This window comes from Phyllobates terribilis, unplaced genomic scaffold (assembly GCF_046119375.1).
Source record: "Phyllobates terribilis strain yellow unplaced genomic scaffold, ASM4611937v1 Scaffold_3__8_contigs__length_932513732, whole genome shotgun sequence".
NCBI classification, from domain to species: domain Eukaryota; kingdom Metazoa; phylum Chordata; class Amphibia; order Anura; family Dendrobatidae; genus Phyllobates; species Phyllobates terribilis.
Genome location: NW_027362763.1, coordinates 843,402,133 through 843,429,459, shown reverse-complemented (window position 1 = coordinate 843,429,459; position 27,327 = coordinate 843,402,133).

Here is a 27,327-nt window from a genome sequence, read left to right as displayed (position 1 = left end):
GCAAACTGAATAAAAAAAATTTCTGCATCTACCTCTGAAAAAATATTTGGGCTTCTAGCTGTGTGTGGGACTTGTTCTATTAGTCCATCTATACTGACCTCCATCAGGTTGCAAATTGAATATAATTTTTTTCTGCATCTAACCCAGCCAATAGTTTTGGCCTAATACCACAGTTTGGCCACTCAGCTCTGCTCGGTTCCCATCCATTGTTTTTTTGTGCAAACAACTCCAGAGTTGTGAATTAGTTAACCACCAAAATGAGTGGAAAAAGGCCTGCTGCTGGTGGAAAGGGGAATAGGCGTGTTGGGAAGGGGAAAAAAGGTTGTGTCCGTGGGGTAGGTGTTAAAGCAACAGTAACATCTGCAGAAGAAAGACCATCTTCCAGCCAAACTAAAATGTCTACTTCTTTTAGCGGACAATGTGATAAGATCCCTTTCTTACGGCCACGCGAATCGCTACAAATTCCAGATGAGGCACAAAAACAGCAGGTGCTTCAACGGATATCAAGTGCTCCTTTAAGTGGGCTCTCCTCCACATCAACTTCAACATCACAAATACTCCAGTCCTCAAAGGTGTCACCCCAATCGCACTTGCTTCCTCACAGCTCCCAAATCTCCAGCTGCCCGTCTGAGTATGAGGTAGAACAGATGGTTGAGTCTGCAGAGCTGTTTACTCATACTATAGCCTGGGAATCAGAGGTCGACTCCAGCGCTTCTGTGAATCCAGACGAGGAAATGATCTGCACTGATGCCCAGAATCTTTATGAGTCGGATCCAGGACCAGACGCAGAAGGTTCTGACCATAATGTAGACCCTCATTCCCAAACTGTAACTCCTGTTGGTGGAGACAAAGAGGAAGACGATGATAAGACTCAAATACCTGATTGGAGTGACCACTTTAGTTTTTTGTCAGGGCAGGAACAGGTTGGCTCTGAGGACGACGGGTGTGATAACGCACAGGGTGATGATGATGAGGTCGGAGATCCCACTTACTGTCAACCCACAGTCAGCCAAGAGATGAGGTCAGCAGAGGAGGTGGAGGAAGATGCTAGTGACGACGAGGTCAGGTTGCGCCTTCCTGGACAGAGACGTAGTACTGGAAGCACGTCAACAACTGCATCCTCAAACACAACTCTGCCTCTCACCACAAGTCGTGGTGGCTCTTCAGGTCGCATGGGTGCTAAGCCTTGCATAGCCTGGGCATTTTTTCAGATCGATAAAGATGACCCAACTCGTGTTATCTGTAACATTTGTCAGCAAAAGCTAAGTAGAGGCCAAAAAATACATAGTTTGAGTATTTCATGCATGAACCGGCACATGGACATGAAGCATAAGTTGCAGTGGGAATCTCAGTGTGCTACAATGCGGCCTAGCCGGCCGGGCCAACCTCCGTCTGCCATATCTTGTGCATCCGCGACCTCTTCATCCTCTGTGACTGGGGGGACAGCAGTCACACCCGTTTTGGGTCGCAGACCTGCCACCTCTTTACCCGCAACAGCCAGCGTGATTGGCAGGTCATCATTTTCTTTGGAGGTGGTAACACCAGCTGGTGTTGAGCGCTGTCCGACATCGATAGCACCACCTTTGGATCAAGGCAACCTAACATGTCCGCCTGCATCTTCCTCACAGACCGGCAGTTTGCCGGGGACACCCTTATCAACCCCGTCTAAGCACAATAGCCAGCCCTCGGTCCCTCAGATGTGGACAAGTAAAAGACCATTTCCTCCTAGCCATGAGAAAGCTAAGAGGTTGAATTTCACCATCTGCAAGCTCTTGGCTACAGAAATGCTGCCTTTCCGCCTGGTGGACACAGAGGATTTTCGAGACCTTATGTCCGTCGCAGTGCCCCAGTACCAGATGCCCAGTCGGCACTACTTCTCAAAGAAAGGTGTGCCTGCGCTCCACCAGCATGTCGCACACAACATCACCGCTTCTTTGAGAAACTCTGTGTGTGACAGGGTGCATTTCACCACAGACACTTGGACGAGTAGGCATGGACAGGGGCGTTACATGTCGCTGACTGGGCACTGGGTAACTATGGTGAGAGCAGGACAAGGGGCTGCTGTCCAAGTCTTGCCGTCCCCACGATTTGTGCGTCAATCCTCTTTATGTCAAAGTTCCTCCACTGCTTCTGCCTCCTCAACCTCCTCTCGGTCTTCCACCTGCACCCAAAGCCTGTCTGGTCATGCCACAAGCTTTCTAACTGCGCAGAAGGGATCCTGCACACCTCCTTACTATGCTGGCAGTAGGGCTCAACGTCATCAGGCGGTTTTTACATTGAAATGTCTGGGAAATGTGAGTCACACAGCTGAGGAGTTGTGGTCAGCTCTGGAGAACCAATTTCATGAATGGTTGTCTCCACTGGACCTGAAACCAGGGAAGGCCGTGTGCGACAATGCTGCAAACCTGGGTGCGGCCCTTCACCGGGGCAGTGTCACACACGTGCCTTGTATGGCTCACGTGTTGAACCTGGTTGTCCAGCAATTTTTAGCCCACTATCCCAGACTAGATGGCCTTCTGCAGAGGGCACGGTCGCTGTGTGCTCACTTCCGCCATTCGCATCCCGCAGCTCAGCGACTTACATCTCTACAGAAGTCGTTGGGTCTGCCACTTCACCGGCTAAAATGCGATGTGCCTACCCGGTGGAATTCAACTCTGCACATGTTGCAGCGACTGTGGCAGCACCGACAAGCCCTGGTGCAATACGTTCTGACGTATAGCCTGGGCCAACGAGATCCAGAGGTGGGGCAAATCACGCTGGAGGAGTGGTCTCAGATCAGGGACCTATGCACCCTTCTGCACAGTTTTGAAATGGCGACGAAGATGTTTAGTGCTGACGATGCCATTATCAGCATGACTATTCCGGTGATTTACATGCTGGAGCACATGTTAAACAGAATTCGGAGTCAGGTGGTGGCACAAGAGGAGGTGGAGGAAGTAGAGGAGGAGGAGTTGTATGCGGAAGGGCTAACATCTGCAAGGTCCAGACGGTCGGCAGCACCAAGGCGGCAGGCATGTGAGGGTGGGGGAGATGGTTTTACCAGGGCGCATGGTAGCAGCCAAACTAGTGAGGAAGGTGCAGGAGCCCAGGAAGAAGTGGAGGACGAACTGATGGAAGACTCATCAGATGAGGGAGACCTTGATCACATTTCTGTTGTGCGAGGTTGGGGGGAGAGGACAGAGGAAGGAAGCATGATTGTTACCTCGCCACCAACACAACAGGGACTTGGTGCAACACACATGAGTGCCTTCTTGCTGCACTACCTGCAACATGACCCTCGAATTGTGAGAATTAGAAATAATCCTGACTACTGGGTTGCCACACTGTTAGATCCCCAGTACAAAAGTAAATTTGCAGAAATGATTCCTGCCATAGAAAGGGATGCACGCATGCAGGAGTATCAGCAGAGACTGTTGCAGAATCTTACATGTGCTTTTCCACAAAATACCAGTGATGCACGTAGTGAATCTCACAGTTCCAACTTGCCAACCGTGGGACCGTCAAGTGTTCAGCACTCAAACCGTAACAGAACCACAGTATCTGCTGGTAACATCAATTTTGCGGAATCATTTCACCACTTTTTTAGCCCATCCTTTGCAAGGCCACAGGAGACAAGAAGTCTGACACATAGTCAACGCCTAGAGACGATGGTACAGGAGTATCTCCAAGTAAACATTGAAGCCATGACTGTGTCACTGGACCCTTGCTCTTTTTGGGCTTCCAATCTGGATAAATGGCCGGAGCTAGCCACTTACGCCTTGGAGATCTTGTCATGCCCCGCAGCCAGCGTTCTGTCTGAACGTGTGTTCAGCGCTGCTGGTGGTGTGCTGACAGATAAGCGCACGCGGCTCTCCACTGATAATGTAGACAGACTCACGTTCATAAAGATGAACAAATCATGGATCCGAAACGACTTTTCTACCCCTGTGTCATCCTGGGGAGAGTAAAAGCTTGATGATTGGTTAAAATCACCCTACCAACCGTTTTAAGCTTTCAAATTACTAATCATGTTTATCTGTATCTTGGCTGGAAAATAATTTGGGCTTTGTAGCAGTGTGCAGCACTGATTCTATTAGGCCATCTATAATAAGCTCCACCAGATTTAAAATTACTAATCATGTTTATCTGTATCTTGACTGGAAAATAATTTGGGCTTTGTAGCAGTGTGCAGCACTGATCCTATTAGGCCATCTATACTAAAGCTTCACCAGATTTAAAATTAATAATAATTTTTAGCTGCATCTAGCCCGGAAAATAATTTTGGGGCTCCGAGATGCGCAAGACACATAAGTGCCTTCTTGCTGCACTACCTGCAGCATGACCCTCATATTGTCAGAATTCGAAGTAATCATGACTACTGGGTTGCCACACTCTTAGATCCCCCAAACTTTTCGATCAACCTTTTCATTTTAATAAAGACCAAAAAAATGGTCATTTTTGAAATTATAAGCATTAGCAGGTTGTTAGAAACTGAAATCAAACAGTTTTCAACTCAAAACTTTATTCTAGGTGATGTTACATTTTCACATAGGACCCCTTGTTCGAAAGGAGCTTCTGAACTCTCTCGTCCATTGAATTTGTCAGGTTTTGGATGGTTTCTGCTTCAATTGTTTTGCATGAGGACAGAATACCCTCCCAGAGCTGTTGCTTAGATGTGAACTGCCTCCCGCCATCATAGACACTCCTTTTAATGATGCTCCAAAGGTTCTGAATGGGGTAGAGGTCAGGGGAGCATGGGGGTCACACCATAAGTTTGTCCCCTTTTATGCCCATATCAGCCAGAGATGCAGATGTTTTATGTGCAGCATGAGATGGTGCATTATCATGCAAAAAAATGATCTTGCTGTGAAATACACGGTTCTTCTTCTTGAACCATGGCAGGAAGTGCTGTTTGAGAAAATCCACATACATTATGGAGTTCATCTTTAGCGCCTTTAGGGATCCTAAAGGGGCCGACAATCTCTCTCCCCATGATTCCAGCCCAAAACATTACTCCACCTCCTCCTTGTTGGCGCTGTAGCCGTGTTTGCGTGGGGTGTCCATCAACCAGCCATCCTCCACTCCATCCATCTGGACCATCGAGCGCTGCACGGCACTCATCCGTGAACAAAACAGTTTTGAAATCAGTCTTCATGTAATGTTTGGCCCACTGGAGCCGTTTCTGCTTGTGTGAAGTGGATAGAGGAGGTCGACAGGATGGCGTATGCACAGCTGCAAACCTCTGAAGGACCCTGCATCTTGTTGTTCGGGGGACGTTGGAGGCACCAGCAGCTTCAAAAACTTGTCTGCTGCTGTGACAAGGCTTTTTTGCCGCTGCTCTTTCAACCTGACGTAATTGCCTGTAGGAAAGAGTCCTCAATTTGCCCTTATCAGCACGCACACGTGTGTACTGTGAATCAGCTACATACTTCTTGATTGCCAAGACACTTCATCCTGATCATCGCACAATGCTGATTGTAGTCATGCCTTGACCTAAACACTCCACAATTTGTTGCTTCTCAGCAGCCGACACATCCTTTTTCTTTCCCATTTTGGCAGAAAATGTAGGCTGCTTAATAATGTGAGACAGCCTTCTTAAGTAGTCTTGCCTTTCATTGGACACACCTGCCAAACTAATTAGCACAGGTGTCTGCAATTGCTTACAGTGATATAAAGAGCCCTGACACACATCACCATCAATGAGTTTAACTGACAAACAAACAAATTCTTCCCTTATCACTCCTAAACACTTTTTGCATAATAATTTGGAACACAGTGTACATGTGCTTTTCCACAAAACACCAGTGGTTCACGTAGTGAATCTTACAGTTCTAACTTGCCAACCGTGGTCTGTATGGAGTTGTTCAATAAAGGGCCCAAAATTAAGATAACATAGATGGGAGAGGTCTCTATGAATAGGAATTCCTAAGTATTTGATACCCTGTGAGGGCCAGGCAAAGGGAAAGTTGGACTGGATGGAATCCTATATGGATTTGGGGAGGGAGACATCGAGGGCCTCAGACTTCGCTGCATTGATTTTAAAATTTGACCATGTAACAAAGTGATCTATTTCAGCCATAACAGCATGGATAGATATATGTGATTGAGTGATATATACTAGGACATCATCAGCAAATAGAGAGCACTTGTACTCGGTGCCTCCCACCTCAATCCACCTAATATTGGGGTTATGGCGAATTGATGAGAGCAGGTGCTCCGTCACTAGGATGTATAAGAGAGGGGACAGAGAACATCCCTGCCTTGTCCCATTGGTGATTGTGAAAGGTGATGAAAATGTTCTGACGCGCCCCCTGGGCCTTGGGACACCCGGAGCCGGACCCTTTTTGGTGGATGCTGGTGGTTGTAGTCTCCGTGGCGGCGACCCGGTTCCGTGGCTCAGGGCGGTCAAACCAGTGGCGGAACTATTTATGTGGTTTTGATGATTAAATGTCCGACTACGCCACCCGTGGATTGCGGTCAGAGTGAACCGCAGCTCCAGGGCAGACCGCTGAGGCTGGTGTTGTGGGTGCAGCAGAGCGTAGCATAACTCCCCACGGGAGGAGTATAGCCTCAGGGCAGTGTATGCGGAGGATGGGGGTGATGGTGCAGGGCAGCAGCAGTAACGACACGGAGTCAGTGATGCAGTCCAGGGCCTTTACTCACAGTTCTTATTATCCAGACCACGTCTGCAGGTAACGGCTGCCCACGTCGTACTGTGCTCACCAGGTGAGGGGCTCAGACAACTCCCAGATAACTTTGGAGCGCTTCACAGGACCCCCTTTGTGTGTCCTTTGTCTGGCCTTTCTTACCAACCCTTCTGTCCGGCTGCCTCGGGCCTCCTCTTGGTAAACTTGGCGCCAGTTTCCCTGACCCTATGTGGTGCCTTCCTAGCGGGTGTAGCGAGGGGCTGCGCCACATAAAATGTCACAGCCTCCTGTTTCTAGCTGAGGGTTGTTTCCTGCCTCCACTAGTTTCGGGGACCGGTCTCCCCCTTTGGCCTGACCCCTCCACGCAGGTGGATTCGGGCGTGCGGTGGCGACTCGCCCGTCCGCACCCCTGGGATCCCTTCGTTCCTCGTTCCTGGAGCCTTCTCCGCTCCTCTTCCTTCCTTCTCCCTCTTCCAGGCCTGGGCCTCTGTTACTAGGCCCGCCTCCGGAGCAGAGCTCATGCAGAGCCCCTGCTCCCTGCCACTTCTGCTCAGACTTCTCTGCACTGAACTAAGATGGTGCCCACCTTTTATACTCCCTTCTCAATGCACCCAGGAACTGCTTCCTCCCTGCTCCTGCACTACAGGGTTCCCCTTCCTCAGTGTTCCCTCCCCCCACTCCAGCCAGGGACAGGGACTGTCGTGCCCATCTCAGGGGCATATTGGTCGCCCTGCCCCACGGCAATGTGGTGTAATGCATGCAGGTGTCGGGTCCTGATCCACACTACATCCTTACCTGAGAGTGAGATATCACACCTCTGGGTGAGGTGCAATACCTCTGTAGCAACCGAGCCCTCAGGGTGCTACAGTTCCATTTATCTTCAGCCTAGGTGACGTATTGCGATACAGGGCCGTGATTTTGGCTATAAAAGGGTCCCCTAGACCCCTACCCCAAGCTTTTTAAGAGAATCATATATGGCGTGCCAGGAGACTCTATGGAATGCTTTCTCAGCATCCAGCGAGAGTATCTAATTACAAATTTTTAACTGCATCTAGCCCAGGAAATACTTTGTGCCTAGTAGCAGTGTCTGCTAGTCAGCGGATTATCCCGGCTGTTAAGCAAGCTACACCACCTGTAGTTTGGACACTTAATTTTTTCAAAGAAAATGCTTCGGGACCACGGGATACTCAGTGAAGAGCATCAGGAGGCACCCCAAGGCATAGGGGCTGGGACTGGCAGTAGGATGCCTTGCGGTGGACAGCCGAGCTCGATCCTTATAAAAGCTTTTTAACTGCAGCAGCTTTATTGGACGCTACTGGAGCTGGAATTACGCGGCTGCTGGCATGAGACTTGCCCTCCAATAGATCCTTGTAAATGGATTTAAAGTGTATTCATTCAAATTAGAGAGACAATTTAAATTAAAAAGCTTAGAGCTGCCTCCACCACAGGGGGGCTCGCTCGACCCACCAGCGGACAGGCACCAGTATTGGGAGAGGTGGGCTGGCCATCAGGGTTCACCGCGGCTCTGGCACAAACCCGGCGACGTGGAGGTGGCATGGGCAGGAGCGGACTGAACATGTCGGCTTCTCACTTTTTGGATTTTAGAAGGGCATGACATGCCTATATCTGTGTCTCCCCCTCCTTTTACTCCTCCACCTCTTTTCTTTTCGCATGACTATATGTACTTGTCACTTTTCCATGTGTTAGTTGTGTCTTCTGAGCAGTTTGTCAGCTTTTGGACACCTTTGAAGGTGTTTTCTATGTGTTTCTATGTGTTTTTGTTCGCCTGCCATTGGTTTTAACGGTGTTCGAAGGTGTTCGACGAACAGTTCGACGAACAGTTCGGCGAACACACGGGTGTCCGACGAACCGAACCGAACTCGAACACTACGGGGGTGGCTCAACACTACTTTTGACATCTCTTGCAAGCCTTAATTCATTGTCAGCTTTAGCTAACCTGATACGTGCCCTACAGGATCTGCAGACTGCATTATAATCTTCTTTAGATATGCCTCCCTCTTTCCATTTAATAAACATTTCTTTCTTTCTTTTTAGCATGTGTTTAAGTTCTGTGTTCATCCATCCTGGTTTCCTTAAATGCTTCCCATTCTTCCTACTTTTCGGGATTGTTAACGATTGTGCTTTGAGAATCTCATTTTTAAAAATTTCCCATCCTTCCTGGACATTTTTGTCCTTAAGGACATCCAGCCATTGAATCCCTCCTATTCTCTTTCTGAGTCTCTTAAAATCTGCCTTTCTAAAATCTAACCTTGAAGTTTGAGTCTTCACATGTCTTCCTCCTCTAGTTATCCAAAATTCTATAATGGCATGATCGCTGCCTCCTAGGGTCCCAGCCACCTTTATCTCCTCAACCATTTCCTCCCTGTTTATAAGGATTAGATCCAAAGTAGCAGATCCCCTTGTTTTCTCCCCTACCTTTTGGAAGATAAAGTTGTCAGCAAGAGAGGATAAGAATTTGCTTGACCTGTTAGTTTTACTTGAGAGAGATTCCCAACAAATGTCTGGATAGTTGAAATCTCCCATGACCACTACGTCATATTTTTTTGAGAACTTGGTCATTTGATACATAAAGAGTTCATCCATATCTTCAGCTTGCCCAGGTGGCCTGTAGTAAATGCCTACAATGGTGTCATTTCCGTTGTTCTCTCCTTGTATTCTTACCCAAACAGTTTCCACAGAACTCCCAGTCTCTGAAGCTTCAATCTCTGTGCAGATATACGCTTTTCTAACATACAATGCGACACCTCCTCCTCGTTTATCAAGTCTGTTTCTTGCAAATAAGTTGTATCCTTTTAGCCTTTTATTCCAATCATGTGTATCGTCCCACCAAGTTTCAGTGATTCCAATGACATCATATTTCTTTTCCTGCATTAGTAGTTCCAATTCTCCTTTTTTGTTGCCCATGCTTTGTGCATTTGTATAAAAACATTTTAGTTTGTGATTGGTTTCTCTTCCTCCCATATTTTTATTATTTAAATTGTTTTGTCTTTGTTCTTCCTTTCCACTTCCAGTAGCAGAGATCTCAATAGTATTTGTCAGCTGTATATCTTTTTCTGGCCTTTTGCTTCCCTTCCCACATTGTTCTAGTTTAAAGCTCTCCTGATGAGTGTAGCAAGGCAACTTCCAAATACATGTTTTCCAGTCTTCGTAAGGTGCACCCCATCTCTAGCAAGTAGTCCATCGTATAGGTAATTCATTCCGTGATCCAGAAATCCAAATCCTTGATGATGGCACCATCGACGTAGCCAGTTGTTCACCTGTAGAATCTTATTCCACCTCATTGTTCCATGGCCATCCACTGGGAGGATGGATGAGAAGACCACCTGCGCTCCCAATTCTTTCACTTTCTTGCCTAAGTCTTCAAAGTCACTGCAGATGGTTTCCAGGTCCTTTCTTGTGGTGTCATTTGTCCCCACATGTATTAGCAGGAATGGGTAGTGATCTGTAGGTCTGAAGAGTCTTGATATCCTGTCAGACACATCTTTAATTTTTGCTCCTGGAAGACAGCACATTTCTCTTGAGGTTATGTCTGGTCTGTAGATAGCGGCCTCTGTTCCTCTTAACATGGAATCCCCCATGACCACCACTCTCCGTTTTTTCTTCACAACATTCTTCTTTCTCCATCCAGGAGGATTCTGAGTGCTTACAAGGTTATTCATTGCTGGCAAAGTCTTATCTTGCTGTATTTCTTCATGGTTCTCCATAACGCATTACTGCTTTTTTCTATGTTATATATTATACTATTCTGTCACTGGCTTACCTTACAAGGCTATTACCTTGAATGCTGAATGTGACATTCAATCTTTTTCCATTGATGCTTCTTTTGTGCAGGTACTACTTGATATGATTTAATGCCAGTTCTTGCATCATTATACTACCTGGTTGGCAGCTTATATTTACATCTGTTTTATTTCCTATGCTGGTTCAGGGATGTTAGTCTCCTTGCAGGGTCTTTTCCACCTTATCCTGCCTTCATAGCTGTCCTACCTCTTCCTCACCCTCCCCCCTCCTTTTATTTCAGTCTATGCTTTTGTGCAATTTTTAAATATTATCTAATAAAATTTATATTTTATGATATTAAATCCCTCTCATGTCATTTTGGGGTCTACCAACAGGTGGATTGAGATATAATTATTGAATAGGGGAGACTCTCCCCTTCTATCTAACCTCTTCCTTCCCAAAATAGACTATTAGTCGTTTTTTCTAGTTTTATAGGGACCATGGACCATATATTATATGGTTAGTTTGTAGGTTTTATACCCATTAACCAGTACCTGGCACAGTTGGGGTTCACTGTCCGAGGGGTCGGCACTCGCAATGCAGACGGTCTGGGCGTACATTGAAACCCGGCGGTTATACCCACAGTCCATAGGCTCCGTAGTCAGGGGGCAGTTAGCAACCACATGTCCCAGCCCCTGACACCACCAGCATCTAATGGTGGAGGTACTGTTAGGTCTTATGACCATTTGGGAGGGAACCGGTCTCCTGCTACTCTCACTCCGGGGTACCCCTTCAGCACGGGTACGGTGCTGACTGTACTCAGCAGAGGGATGCGACCCCCTTTCTGGTTCCTGGGTTGACAGGGATTGGCGTGACAGCCGCGAGGGGGCAGAGTCCCAGATAAAGTCCTGAGTGGCCGAATAGCGTTCGATCAGGCTGACCACCTGGTCGAGGGTGCCGGGGTCCCCTTGTTCCACCCAACGTTGGATAGCGGCCGGCAGAGTCCTCACCAGCCAGTCGACCACCACCCTCTCCACCATCTGGGCTGGAGTCAAAGACTCAGGCTGAAGCCACCTCTTTACCAGCTGCAAAAGGTCATAAGCCTGAGACCGGGCGGCTCGGGTCTCCACAAAGGTCCATGAAAACACGCGCTGAGCCCTCATGTACGTATTGACCCCCAGCCATGCAAGGATCTCACCTTTGAGCCTCTGGTAGTCCTGGGCGTCCTCCCGACTGAGGTCGAAATAGGCCTTCTGGGCATCGCCGACCAAAAACGGAGCCACCGCTTCCGCCCACTAGCCGGCTGGTAGGTTTTCCCGCTCTGCTGTGCATTCGTAGACGGTCAGGAAGGCTTCCACATCGTCCTCCGGTCCCATCTTCCTCAACGCTGAGCGAACCTTGTCCCGGGCCTCTCGTCGTTCTGGAATCGGTGTTGTGGCCGTTTCCCGCAGGGCAGCAATCTGTTGCTGCAACAGTTCATTTGTTTTTTGCTGCTGCTGGTACAGTAACTGCTGCTGCTGATTGTGCTGCTGCTCCCGCTCCTGCTGTTACCGCTGAGACTGCATCTGCTGCTGATTGTACTGCTGCTCCCGCTCCTGCAGTTGCCGTTGGAGACTCTGGTGCTGCTCCTGCTGTTGCCGTTGGAGACTCTGGTGCTGCTCATGCTGTTGCCGCTGAGGCTGCAGCTGCTGCTGGGTATGTACCATCTGCTTTAACAGCTCCTCATTTTTGTCCACGGGGTGGGGCTGAAAGGTGGCAGGCCGGATTGTAGTCATGCAGCTGCCGGAGGGGTATGCCTCAATCACAATGCCCGCTTTCTCCACCAACTTGTAAGGTGGCAATGTTCACACCGTGCAGTAACTGAGGCAGTGACCCAAGCAAGTCCAACATAAACAGCTTTATTCAGCAACTCATGGGTAAACAGAAAAGTCCTCCGGTTCGCTGCCGGGTTAACATGAGTCCTTAAACAACGGTTGCCGTGGGCAACGACTATGCTGGGCTACTCAGAGCCTGATGGGTGCAGAGCCTTCCCAGGCATGGGTTCAGCTACTCACAGGCCCGCCAAGCTTTCCTGCTATGCTTCTAGCAGGTCCCAACACTGAACAACACTAATCCTTAGTGCAGGGTTTTTAAAGGACATATGGCAAGAGCCACTGGAAAACTCGGGTTGGAGGGAGGAGATCGCCCCACTGCCTTCCTGTAGCCTCCCCCATGAAATGAAGGCCCTGCTGGGTTTTACTAATCTGCCTTAGCCAGATAGCCTGACCAGATCAATGCTCACCTTCATTCCTTCATTGCAGCCGCAGGTGAGTTTGTGACTGCAATGCACTCCAATGGATTTAATCGGTCTCTGTACACGTTATATATAACGTCCCCCGTATACGATCCCAGTCACTGCCTCACACCTTTTAAGCTCATTGAGGCAGAAGCTTTCCACAACCTCATGGCGGTGGTGACCGGGTGTCCATACTCAGTCCCCAGCCGCCACTATTTCTCCCGATGTCGTCTCCGCCTTCCACAAGTGCGGGTCCCAGAACATTAGCCATGCCCTCCCCAGTGCACTTAAGTGGGAAGGACCACCTAACCACAAATATGTGGATAAGTGAATGTGGCCATGGACTCACTGACGCATTCCATTGGGTTAATATTGTGGAAGTCGGGACCCAGTGGGACCCTGGGACGGAATACGTCCTCCTGACGCAGAAGATTGCGGGCCCTGGGTCAATCAGGGTTGCCCCTACCTTCTACACCTCCTGCACCACCTCCTCCTCCTCTTCAGCCTCCATCTTCATCACTTGATTCATTTTTTTCAGGAGATATTCCAGATTGTTTACTTAAACTTCGTGTTTGCCAATAACAATAAGCAGGACTGTATTCTTAGGTGACAAACCGCACACCATTGCAGAGTTGTTGAAAGCTGTATCATTGAACCTGGTGACTAGTGTTGAGCCACCCCCGTAGTGTTCGGGTTCGGTTCGGTTCGTCGAACACTGGCATGTTCGCCGAATGGTTCGTCGAACAGTTCGTCGAACACCGTCGAACGCCGTCGAACACTGTTAAAACCAATGGCAGCCAAACAAAAACACACAGAAACACATAGAAAACACATGGAAAACACCTTCAAAGGTGTCCAAAACCTGACAAACTGCTCAGAAGACACAACTAACACATGGAAAAGTGACAAGTACATATAGTCATGCAAAAAGAAAAGAGGTGGAGGAGTAAAAGGAGGAGGAGACACAGATATAGGCATATCATGCCCTTCTAAAATCAAGAAAGGCTTGAGTAAAAATCTAAAATCAGCCTACCAACACCCAGACGTCGTGACAAGAAAATTAAAAAAAGAAATATCTTTAGGAAGAATGACGGTTCCATTCCGAACACTTTCCTTACAAGACGTAGTGGTATCCCCGTTGGGAGTCGTGCCAAAAACGGAACCCAATACATTCGGACTAATCCACCATTTGTCATATCCAAGGGGCAGGTCAGTAAACGACAACATCGACGCGGAGCAAAGTACAATAGTATATACTGTACCTCCTTTAACAAGGCCATCAGGCGGATCAAGAAGTTGGGAAGGGGCACCCTAATGGCCAAAACAGACATTGAGGGGGCGTTCTGGTTACTTACTACTAGAGATGAGCGGTGTTCAACTCGAACTGTTCGCCAATCTCAAATTCGAGCTGTTTTGGGCAGTGTTCGAGTCGTTCGACGAACTCGAGCGATTTGCAAAAAATTCGGCTGTTCGAGGTTATGTTCGATAACTGTTCGCGCACCAAAAGCGTAATTGGATTTTTTCACAGTAATACTGTTAATTAGTGATGAGCGAGCATGCTCGCCACTGCTCTGTACTCGCCCGAGCATCTCAGTACTCGACATGCTCGGAGGTCGCCGAGTACTTTCGAGATGCTCGGGCGGGAGCTCGGGTCCCCGTCCTGCATGTCTGGCGCTATTTAGAGCACCAATCATGGAGGGATTGTCTGCCACTCACTGTAATGCCACAGCCATGGTGGTTGTGGCATTACAGTGGTTGCCCAAATTGATGGGAACAGTGCTCACAGTGAAACATGAAAAGCCGTCAATTCAGCAGCGGCATACACCGGTACCGACAATTTAGAACAGAAAGAATAGAGCATCACACATAGATTAGATAGATAGAAACATGTCAGTCACATATATAATAAGTACAGTGACAGTGTTGGTTACTGTACTTGTCATTTAGTGTTAAAATAAAGGATTTATTAAAAAAAAAATTGGCGTGGAGTTCCCCGTAATTTTAGTCTCTAGCGGAGGTTAAACAGATGGCTGGGGCAGATGTTTGAAGCCTGGGAATTGGGTAATACCCACGGAGCTTCCCAGGCTACTAATATCAGCCCCCAGCTGAATACCTAGCCTTTACTAGCTATTAAAATGGGGGACCCAAAAAAAAATGATGTGGGGTCTCCCCTATTTTAATAGCTAGCAAAGGCTAGGCAGACAGCCAGGGGCTGATATTAATAGCCCAGGAAGGGTGCCATGAATATTGGCCCCCTCCCAGGCTAGAAACACCAGCCGTCAGCTGCCCCAGAAATGGCGCATCCATAGGATGTGCCAATTCTGGCACTTAGCCTCGCTCTTCCCACTGCCCTGTAGCGGTGGCAGTGGGGTAATAGGGTTGGGGTTGATGTCAGCTTATAATGCCAGCTGACATCAAGCACAGGTTAGTAATGGAGAGGCGCCTATAAGACACCCCCATTACTAACCCGATAGTGAAAGTTAAAAAAAAACACAAGCACCCAGAATAAAGTCCTTTAATTGAAATATAGACACATTCCTTTAATGTTCTAAATTAAACCCTACTTACCGTATCGCCCATTCCAGCTGAAGCCAACGATCTCCTGCAATAAAAGAAAAATAATAAACCAACCTCATCCTTACCTTTCCATGGTTCCCAGGACAGCTTCAGCTCTGCTACATTGACATGATAGGCTGGATCGCAGCAGAACGCTGCCATCCAGCTTGCCATGCCACAGATACTGAGAAGCTCCTCAGTGTCTGGCTGTGACGGCATCCAGATGAGCCGAGTTCATGTCCAATGAACTCAGCTCACCTCATGCACGTCACTGACAGCGTGGGAGGATTCTCCTGTGCTCACCGCTTGAGCAGGAGAATTCTCCCACGCTGGGATGGCATTGAGATGACAGGCTGGATCGCAGCAGAGCGCTACCATCCAGCTTGTCATCCTTCAGAGACACTGCAGAGCGCTTGCTGATTTATCAGCTATTACTGCCCCTTCCATTCTTGTGCTCTGCAGTGTCTCTGAAGGATGACAAGCTGGATGGTAGCGCTCTGCTGTGATCCAGCGCTTCAGAGACACTGCAGGTAGCGCTTCAGAGACACTGCAGAGTGCAAGCTTGCCTGATGAGTGGGCATGGATGTCTGATATCTGTGTCTTCCTCCAAAACTTTGAGGACTCCACCAAGATGGTGAGCGGTGATGACGCATAATTAGCATCACCATCCTGCTTCTCTGTGTACTGAAACGATCAGCGCGAATTGGGTGATAAGGAGGAGGCGGAGGAGGAAGAGAACACAGACAGTCGTCCTCTTGGTGAGAACAGGAAAGTCTTGGCTGTTGGCAGTCTGGCAGACATGGCCGACTTTATGTTCTGCTGCCTTTCCCGTGACCATTGCATTGTATGCATTTTGGGCATTACAGAAAACTGACACGGCATGAGAGAATTCTTGGAGACGGAGGTGTGAGGTTCTGATTAAGGAGGATGTCAGTCTTAGATCAGTTGCAGAATGGAGGGCACGGGAGGGGTGATACAAAGAAAAGAGGGATGAGATATAGGGCGGTGCAGAACTGTGGAGAGCTTGATGAGTGAGAGACATGAGTTTGTATTCTATTCTAAAGTGATAGATTGTTTAACCTAACAATTGCAATGACTGGTACAGGGTAGAGGTGTCGGTGAAGCGGCTGGATAGAAATACGACCCTGGCTGCTGCATTCAGAAGGGATTGGAGAAGAGACAGTTTGTTTAGAGGGAGACCAATTAGAAGAGAGTTGCAGTAGTGAATAAGAGCGACAGGTAGAGTTTTTGCAGTATCAAAGGTAAGAAAAGGTCAAATTCTGGAGATATTTTTAAGGTGCAGGTGATATGAGCGAGTGAGTGATATTCCACGTTGAATAAAGGAAAGTTGCGTGTCAAATATTACTCTAAGATAGTAGGCGTGCCGAGTGGAAGTTATGGTGGCATCACCTAGCGGAAATTGCAAAGTCAGGTATAGGTAGGTTAGCAGAGGGAAGGAAAATGAAGGAGTTCATTTTTGGAGATATTAAGTTCAGGCTCTTATTGAAGAATTAAAACAAAAAAAAAATTTCTCATCTGACAACGCTGGCTGCAGAGGTCACAGTCAGACAGTTCATTGGACAACTAAGGAGTACAAGTGAGGTAAACACAAACCAGATGCGGCAGAGGCAGGAGAACGCTGTCAAAGGTCTGGGACAGTTTTCTCTGACCCTCCCAGCACCCAGACCCTGATACATGGGGTACTCTGACAAGGAGGGAAAAGTTTTGGAAGATGCTGAAAGACTACCCTGGCAACCATACCAGCGTCCTCCATGATTTCTCTCTGTCTTTGTGCTTTACAACTGTTAGGTATCCAAGCTGGACACGTAGCATGAACTGTCTCTCTACGTCTTGGAGGTCCTGGCCGCCGTTTTTTCAGAGATGGTTTTTAGTGCCGCCGGGGGCATTATAACTGATAGGCGCATCCGCCTGTCAACTGAAAATGCTGACAGGCTGACTCTTTTAAAAATGAACAAGAGCTGAAATGGGCCAGATTTCTCAACACTACCTGATGATAGCATCAAACATAAACTCAAATCCAGTGGTTATTTTTTGGGGGGTCTATTCCCATGCACCCCATCACACCCAGACATGGGTATACACTTCAGGAATTGTTCTATTTTATGTCGCCCTCCTCCTTCTCCTCATCCTCCACTACCATATCACCAGGATGACCGTGATGCAACACCCACATAAGGGTGTTTCTGATTAGAGACGAGCGAATATTTCAATATTCGTTTCGGATTACAATCGCTGCTTTTGCAATATTCGCCAATCTAATTGTCGAATATTCGCCGAACGTTGCCGAACGCCATTGGATTCAATGGGTGCCAAAACCAAACACATACACAACACCTTTAAACTGGACCAAAAGCTGCCAAAACACATCACCAGGAAAGTGCCATATATTGACCCAAGTTGTATAATTATTATTATTTATTATTATAGCGCCATTTATTCCATTGCGCTTTACATGTGAAAAAAGGTCACTGATTGGTACAAGAGCAGAGAGGACCCTGCCCATGAGGATGCACACACAGTCTACAAGGGATGGGTGAGGATACTGTAGGTGAGGGTACAGCTGGTCGTGCAGCGGTATGGTGGAGCGAGGGTTACTGCAGGTTGTAGGCTTGTCGGAAGTGGTGGGTCTTCAGCTTCCTTTTAAAGGTTTGAACAGTAGGCGAGAGTCTGATATGTTGGGGTACAGAGTTCAAGAGTAGAGATGAGCGTTGTTCTACTCGAACTGTTCTCCAATCTCAAATTCGAGCTGTTTTGGGCGGTGTTCGAGCCGTTCGGCGAACACGAACGATTTGAGAAAAATTCGGCTGTTCGAGGTTATATTCGATAACTGTTCGTGCACCAAAATCATAACTGGATTTTTTCTCAGTAATGATGAAAATTAATGTTAATACGCAGTTTGAGTGTACAGCGGGGTGGGGGGAGGGGCAGGGGATGGATCTCTGCAGGAATAATGAAGATCTCCATTTTTTTTTCTCTTTCCCGCATTTGCAGTGGGGAGGTGCAGTCTGTCAGCCTATCAGCAGCGCACACACGGAGCGAACTGCTGTTTTTCACACAAGCAAGGGCATGTGTCATTGGCAGTGTATGTCACATGTCCTTGCCCTATAAGACCAAGCCATTTTCCCCGTCGCCACCATTTTCTCACTGCTGCAGCTGCGTGTTAGACGGCACCGCTGTTGCTGTGTGCGCTATACCTTGTTAATTTCAAGCCAATTTTCGCACAAATCTACAGATAGCTTGGGAGTAGGGAATAGTTGTGATTGCAGTCCTTTTAAGGACTAGGTTACAGCATTTCCTATGACTTTTATCAGGCAGGTCTGTGCTCTTAAATAGATAGATTGTGGGAGTAAAGACTAATTGTAATTGCAGTCCTTTTCAGGACTAGGTTACATCAGTTCCTATCAGTTTTTGCCAGGCAGGTCTGTGCCAGTGCTGTGCAAGTTTTTTTCACAGCATTTGGCTGAATCTAGCATAGCTAATCCTTTTTGGCCTATTGCAGAGTGTGTTAGTCAGTGGAGTAGCCTATCTGTGTTGCAAGATATACCACCTGTGTATAGAATACCAATTTTTTTACTGCACCTAGTGAAGTAAAATCTTTTGGGCATAGCATCATTCTATTAGTCCATCTATACTGACCTCCATCAGGTTGCAAACTGAATATAATTTTTTTCTGCATCTAGCTCTGAAAAAATATTTGGCCTTCTAGCGGTGTGTGGGACTTTCTCTATTAGTCCATCTATACTGACCTCCATCAGGTTGCAAATTAAAAATATTTTTTATCTGCATCTAGATCTGAAAAAATATTTGGCCTTCTAGCAGTGTATGGGACTTTCTCTATTAGTCCATCTATACTGACCTCCATCAGGTTGCAAATTAAAAATAATTTTTATCTGCATCTACCTCTGAAAAAATATTTGGCCTTCTAGCTGTGTGTGGGACTTGTTCTATTAGTCCATCTATACTGACCTCCATCAGGTTGCAAACTGAATATAATTTTTTTCTGCATCTAGCTCTGAAAAAATATTTGGCCTTCTAGCAGTGTGTGGGACTTTCTCTATTAGTCCATCTATACTGACCTCCATCAGATTGCTAACTAAATATATTTTTTTTCTGCATCTACCTCTGAAAAAATATTGGGCTTCTAGCTGTGTTTGGGACTTGTTCTATTAATCCATCTATACAGACCTCCATCAGGTTGCAAACTGAATATATTTTTTTTCTGCATCTACCTCTGAAAAAATATTGGGCTTCTAGCTGTGTGTGGGACTTGTTCTATTAGTCCATCTATACTGACCTCCATCAGGTTGCAAACTGAATATAATTTTTTTGTGCATCTAGCTCTGAAAAAATATTTGGCCTTCTAGCAGTGTGTGGGACTTTCTCTATTAGTCCATCTATACTGACCTCCATCAGGTTGCAAATTAAAAATAATTTTTTTTATGCATCTACCTCTGAAAAAATATTGGGCTTCTAGCTGTGTGTGGGACTTGTTCTATTAATCCATCTATACAGACCTCCATCAGGTTGCAAACTGAATATAATTTTTTTCTGCATCTACCTCTGAAAAAATATTTGGGCTTCTAGCTGTGTGTGGGACTTGTTCTATTAGTCCATCTATACTGACCTCCATCAGGTTGCAAACTGAATATAATTTTTTTTCTGCATCTAGCTCTTAAAAAATATTTGGCCTTCTAACAGTGTGTGGGGCTTGTTCTATTAGTCCACCTATACTGACCTCCATCAGGTTGCAAATTCAAAATAATTTTTTGTCTGCATCTAGCTCTGAAAAAATAATTGGCCTTCTAGCAGTGTGTGGGACTTTCTCTATTAGTCCATCTATACTGACCTCCATCAGGTTGCAAACTGAATATATTTTTTCTCTGCATCTACCTCTGAAAAAATATTTGGGCTTCTAGCTGTGTGTGGGACTTGTTCTATTAGTCCATCTATACTGACCTCCATCAGGTTGCAAATCGAATATAATTTTTTTCTCCATCTAACCCAGCCAATAGTTTTGGCCTAATACCACAGTTTGGCCACTCAGCTCTGCTCGGTTCCCATCCATTGATTTTTTGTGCAAATGTAGCACCCTGAGGACTCGGCTGCTACAGGGGTATTACACCTCAAGCCAGAGGTGTGGTATTCCACTCTCGGGTAAGGATGGAGTGTGGAACTGAGCTCAGTTAGCTGCATACACTACATACATCCCATTTCCGGAGGACAGATCAACGGTACTCCCACCAGTTTATGTGCAGGTACGACAGTGTCTGTCCCTGGCTGGAGTGGGAGGGGGGTGGAACATCCCAGTAGTGTAGGGGCAGATAGGGGGAGCAGTCTGGGTAAGGCTAGGAGCTCATTGGGTGCTGGTCACCTGAGCTCACACATAGAGGGAGTATATAAGGTGGGCACCATCTTAGGACAGGGTCTTTTGTAGAGTCAGTCTGTCTTTGTAGAGTCAGAGGAGCAGAGCAGAGAAGCTCAGCCAGAAGGGCTGACAGGGAGTTGTGGTTCCGGCTGGGCCCAGCTCCAAGGCCAAGTCTGAGAGAGAGAGAGGAGTCAGAAGGACCCAGAGAGAAGAAGAAGGAACCCCAAGACCCCAGAATACAAACAGCAGGGTGAAGGGTTGGCACCCAGGGTACCGGATCCCAAGCTGGTGGAGGCCACTAATCCTCAGCCAGAGACCGGAGGTCGTGGGCAGGATCTGCCACGACCCTCACTAAATCCACTAGGAAGGCATACCAAGTATAGGGTCAGGGAACCCAGAAGAGGTGTACCCACCAAGAGACCCGAGGGAGCTGGACATAGGTGGATCCCTGGTGAGAACGGCCAGAAGAGAGGGAAAGTCAGACAGGAGCTCAGGACCACACTCCAGAATTACTTGGGGGGTTGGCCGAGTCCAGGACCTGGTGGACGCAGCACGGCTCGGGTGGTCGCTTCAGGCCAGAGTGACCATAAGAACACCCGTAAGTAAAAACCCCTGAACTGCACAGCCCGACTCTGAGTCTTCTTGCTGGATCATTCTGCACCTTCACAACCACCATCCTCTACATCTGACCCCCTGAGGCTATACCCCTCCCGTTGGGGGTTATACTACCACAGCTGCACACATACCAACAGCCTCAGCGGACCCTTCTGCAGCGGCGGCCTTTTGACCGCAAATCAACGGGTGGCGTAGTCGACACTAAGGACCTTTAACAACATCTGTAAAGACTGCCACACACTGAGTTTGACACCCTGGGCACGGACCGGGTCGCCGCCACTCGGAGACTACAACCCCCATCTGATCCGGCTCCGGGTAATCCCCAAACAGCACTGGCCCAGGGGGCGCGTCAACTTTGGCGTAGTCGGCAGGATTTCGTGACCGCAACCACCGGGTACTGCGTGCCTGAAGAAAAGTTCAAATTCACCTCAAGAAGAAGTCTCCCGCCGGTTCCAGAGGGTCCCCGCCATGGGACGCCATCACAGATCGTTTCCCGCCGGTTGCCCGCCATCTGCAGCTTTTTCCCGCCATCCACGGAGTTTCCCGCCACTGGGAGACGATTCCCGCCATTTCCAGAAGATTTCCCGCCTTGGAAGAGCAGACGCCATTATGGGCGTGCCAGAGGGTGGCAAGAGGTCACCTCCCATCGTGGGCCAGGTCAAGGAATGGCGCCAAAAGCGGAAACCGCCCCCACCAACGGAGACTGTGATGCTGGAGATGTCCATCAGCGTGAGAGAACTGCCCCTGGAACTGACAATCACAAAGTTGCCCCGGGACCACCTTCAATGTGGGCGGAGACAGAACAAGAGAGCGAAGATGGGTGCAGCCTGGAGGAGTCTGGAGAGAGCGCACCCGGAGACAAGAAGTCTGGAGAGGACTCCGGAGAAGTCGTACCCGGAGATGGAAGGAGAGTCAGGCAGCACCGACCCTGTGGTCAGGAGCCTGCTGCAAGCATCAACCCCACTAGGCTTAGTGGAGATCCTGGCACAGCTCCCCCGAGACCGGGAGTGTGCGCAGACCGCGCTGGAGCACCTCGCATGGAGGATGGCCCAGGTGCAGCGAGAGACGCTGACGGAGTGGAGCCGAGAGATGGCCCTGCAGGCAAGAACCCGCCAGCGAAGCACGCCACCCGAGACGAGGAGACAGACCGCCTCTGAGGATGGTGCAGGAGGAGTGAAGGCCGGAGACGGCGCCGAAGAGGGAGCTGAACAGATGGAGGCAGGTAAAGGGGACGTCACTACCCCGAGCCGAGAAACCGCGTGCCTGCCCAAGCTCCCCGTCGCAGAGCCCGAAATTCCCCCTGCCGTGACCGTCGCTGCATCGTCACCGCTCCAGACAAGGCCTCAAGCAGAAGCCGCGGCCGCGACCCCTGTGACGTCACGCGCCTCAACCCTGAGCGCGGCAAAGCAGGAAACACCACCGGCCTGGTCGCAAGGTCTAGTACCCCCGGGCGCCGCAGTTCCAACAGCGCCCTCTACCTCCACTTAGCCACCGGCCTGGTCGCTGGGCCAAGTAACCCCAGGCGCCGCCGTCTTCACGGTGCCCTTTGCCTTCAGGGTGCCCCAAGCCTGGTCGCAAGGCCTAGTGAACCCGGGCGCCGCTACCACCACCGCGCCCTCAACGTCCACCGTGCCGCACCTGGGTGAAGACTTGTTTGCCCAGCACACGTGCCCGGATGGGCAGCCCTTTGTGTGGCCACCGGAGTTCCACCATCCCCGACTCCGGAAAGAAAGACCCCTAGATGAGCCCCTGATTCCGGTTCCGAAGCCCGTTAAGATCACCCCACTCTCGTTGGAGGAAGCGCAGTTTGCGTGGGACCCCACCGGAGGAGACCTCATGGGATTCACCCAAGAGACTCGGGCAGCCGCAGCTGAGCGTGCGGAGTGCTGCCGGCAGCAGTTAGAGGTCTTCGACCGGGAGCGAAGAGAGAGGCGGGTCCGTGAGCAGCGGCTGCAGGAACAGAGTGCAGAGCAGAAGAGCCGGACCAGGAGGAACCCCCGTGCAGCCCACGGTCCCCGTGCCACCGGGACTGTAATTAAATTCCAACTGCAGCACGGTTGGGGTTTCATCAGGGATCATCACACCCCCGGCGACGTCTTTGTCACCAGAAGAGACGTGGAGTCCCATCTGCCGGAGGGACACAGAGGTCGTGACCTATATGTAGGGGACGAGGTCACGTTCACCCGGCACAAGTGTGCCAAAGGACCCTACGCCCTCCATGTACACCGGCTGACGGAGGAGGAGCTACGGTGTGAAGGAGGAGCAGGAGTACGCCGTCATTAAAGTACGGTAAAGAGACTGTACATAGTTACCCGTCAGGGTATAAGAACTGTTACTGCTGCTAGTTAAAATATAGTCCCCGTTGGGACCAGCAAATTGAACTGAAACCCGTGTGTCCCTATTCCCACTGACCCAGGACTGAGAGCGGTCATTCCTTTCCTAATACCTGGCCGAGGACTGAGAGCGGCCATATTTCCCCTTGTATATAGTTGCGCTTTTTAAGGCGCCCCCTACCGGTTTTATAGGAAACTGTTGTTTTTCTACAAGAGACTGTCGTACTTTACCCGGTCACAAGTTGCACCGTGGCCGGAGGAACAAGAAATTTTACAAAAATGTTTATATGAAAAAGTTTTATGCTGATAGTATATATATTGTTTTATATGTTTATGGTGTTATGAAAAAAAAAAAATTGTATGTTTATGGATGTTTATTCTCTTACAGCCCGAGGACGTGCTGTGATTTACCAGGGGGGAATGTAGCACCCTGAGGACTCGGCTGCTACAGGGGTATTACACCTCAAGCCAGAGGTGTGGTATTCCACTCTCGGGTAAGGATGGAGTGTGGAACTGAGCTCAGTTAGCTGCATACACTACATACATCCCATTTCCGGGGGACAGATCAACGGTACTCCCACCAGTTTATGTGCAGGTACGACAGTGTCTGTCCCTGGCTGGAGTGGGAGGGGGGTGGAACATCCCAGTAGTGTAGGGGCAGATAGGGGGAGCAGTCTGGGTAAGGCTAGGAGCTCATTGGGTGCTGGTCACCTGAGCTCACACATAGAGGGAGTATATAAGGTGGGCACCATCTTAGGACAGGGTCTTTTGTAGAGTCAGTCTGTCTTTGTAGAGTCAGAGGAGCAGAGCAGAGAAGCTCAGCCAGAAGGGCTGACAGGGAGTTGTGGTTCCGGCTGGGCCCAGCTCCAAGGTCAAGTCTGAGAGAGAGAGAGGAGTCAGAAGGACCCAGAGAGAAGAAGAAGGAACCCCAAGACCCCAGAATACAAACAGCAGGGTGAAGGGTTGGCACCCAGGGTACCGGATCCCAAGCTGGTGGAGGCCACTAATCCTCAGCCAGAGACCGGAGGTCGTGGGCAGGATCTGCCACGACCCTCACTAAATCCACTAGGAAGGCATACCAAGTATAGGGTCAGGGAACCCAGAAGAGGTGTACCCACCAAGAGACCCGAGGGAGCCAGACATAGGTGGATCCCTGGTGAGAACGGCCAGAAGAGAGGGAAAGTCAGACAGGAGCTCAGGACCACGCTCCAGAATTACTTGGGGGGTTGGCCGAGTCCAGGACCTGGCGGACGCAGCACGGCTCGGGTGGTCGCTTCAGGCCAGAGTGACCATAAGAACACCCGTAAGTAAAAACCCCTGAACTGCACAGCCCGACTCTGAGTCTTCTTGCTGGATCATCCTGCACCTTCACAACCACCATCCTCTACATCTGACCCCCTGAGGCTATACCCCTCCCGTTGGGGGTTATACTACCACAGCTGCACACATACCAACAGCCTCAGCGGACCCTTCTGCAGCGGCGGCCTTTTGACCGCAAATCAACGGGTGGCGTAGTCGACACTAAGGACCTTTAACAACATCTGTAAAGACTGCCACACACTGAGTTTGACACCCTGGGCACGGACCGGGTCGCCGCCACTCGGAGACTACAACCCCCATCTGATCCTGCTCCGGGTAATCCACAAACAGCACTGGCCCAGGGGGCGCGTCACAAACAACTCCAGAGTTGTGAATTAGTTAACCACCAAAATGAGTGGAAAAAGGCCTGCTGCTGGTGGAAAGGGGAATAGGCATGTTGGGAAGGGGAAAAAAGGTTGTGTCCGTGGGGTAGGTGTTAAAGCAACAGTAACATCTGCAGAAGAAAGACCATCTTCCAGCCAAACTAAAATGTCTACTTCTTTTAGCGGACAATGTGATAAGATCCCTTTCTTACGGCCACGCGAATCGCTACAAATTCCAGATGAGGCACAAAAACAGCAGGTGCTTCAACGGATATCAAGTGCTCCTTTAAGTGGGCTCTCCTCCACATCAACTTCAACATCACAAATACTCCAGTCCTCAAAGGTGTCACCCCAATCGCACTTGCTTCCTCCCCTTTCCCAAATCTCCAGCTGCCCGTCTGAGTATGAGGTAGAACAGATGGTTGAGTCTGCAGAGCTGTTTACTCATACTATAGCCTGGGAATCAGAGGTCGACTCCAGCGCTTCTGTGAATCCAGACAAGGAAATGATCTGCACTGATGCCCAGAATCTTTATGAGTCGGATCCAGGACCAGACGCAGAAGGTTCTGACCATAATGTAGACCCTCATTCCCAAACTGTAACTCCTGTTGGTGGAGACAATGAGGAAGACGATGATGAGACTCAAATACCTGATTGGAGCGACAACTTTAGTTTTTTGTCAGGGCAGGAACAGGTTGGCTCTGAGGACGACGGGTGTGATAACGCACAGGGTGATGATGATGAGGTTGGAGATCCCACTTACTGTCAACCCACAGTCAGCCAAGAGATGAGGTCAGCAGAGGAGGTGGAGGAAGATGCTAGTGACGACGAGGTCAGGTTGCGCCTTCCTGGACAGAGACGTAGTACTGGAAGCACGTCAACAACTGCATCCTCAAACACAACTCTGCCTCTCACCACAAGTCGTGGTGGCTCTTCAGGTCGCATGGGTGCTAAGCCTTGCATAGCCTGGGCATTTTTTCAGATCGATAAAGATGACCCAACTCGTGTTATCTGTAACATTTGTCAGCAAAAGCTAAGTAGAGGCCAAAAAATACATAGTTTGAGTACTTCATGCATGAACCGGCACATGGACATGAAGCATAAGTTGCAGTGGGAAGCTCAGTGTGCTACAATGCGGCCTAGCCGGCCGGGCCAACCACCGTCTGCCATATCTTGTGCATCCGCGGCCTCTTCATCCTCTGTGACTGGGGGGACAGCAGTCACACCTGTTTTGGGGCGCAGACCTGCCACCTCTTTACCCGCAACAGCCAGCGTGATTGGCAGGTCATCATTTTCTTTGGAGGTGGTAACACCAGCTGGTGTTGAGCGCTGTCCGACATCGATAGCACCACCTTTGGATCAAGGCAACCTAACATGTCCGCCTGCATCTTCCTCACAGACCGGCAGTTTGCCGGGGACACCCTTATCAACCCCGTCTAAGCACAATAGCCAGCCCTCGGTCCCTCAGATGTGGACAAGTAAAAGACCATTTCCTCCTAGCCATGAGAAAGCTAAGAGGTTGAATTTCACCATCTGCAAGCTCTTGGGTACAGAAATGCTGCCTTTCCGCCTGGTGGACACAGAGGATTTTCGAGACCTTATGTCCGTCGCAGTGCCCCAGTACCAGATGCCCAGTCGGCACTACTTCTCAAAGAAAGGTGTGCCTGCGCTCCACCAGCATGTCGCACACAACATCACCGCTTCTTTGAGAAACTCTGTGTGTGACAGGGTGCATTTCACCACAGACACTTGGACCAGTAGGCATGGACAGGGGCGTTACATGTCGCTGACTGGGCACTTGGTAACTATTGTGACAGCAGGACAAGGGGCTGCTGTCCAAGTCTTGCCGTCCCCACGAGTTGTGCGTCAATCCTCTTTATGTCAAAGTTCCTCCACTGCTTCTGCCTCCTCAACCTCCTCTCGGTCTTCCACCTGCACCCAAAGCCTGTCTGGTCATGCCACAAGCTTTCTAACTGCGCAGAAGGGATCCTGCACACCTCCTTACTATGCTGGCAGTAGGGCTCAACGTCATCAGGCGGTTTTTACTTTGAAATGTCTGGGAAATGTGAGTCACACAGCTGAGGAGTTGTGGTCAGCTCTGGAGAACCAATTT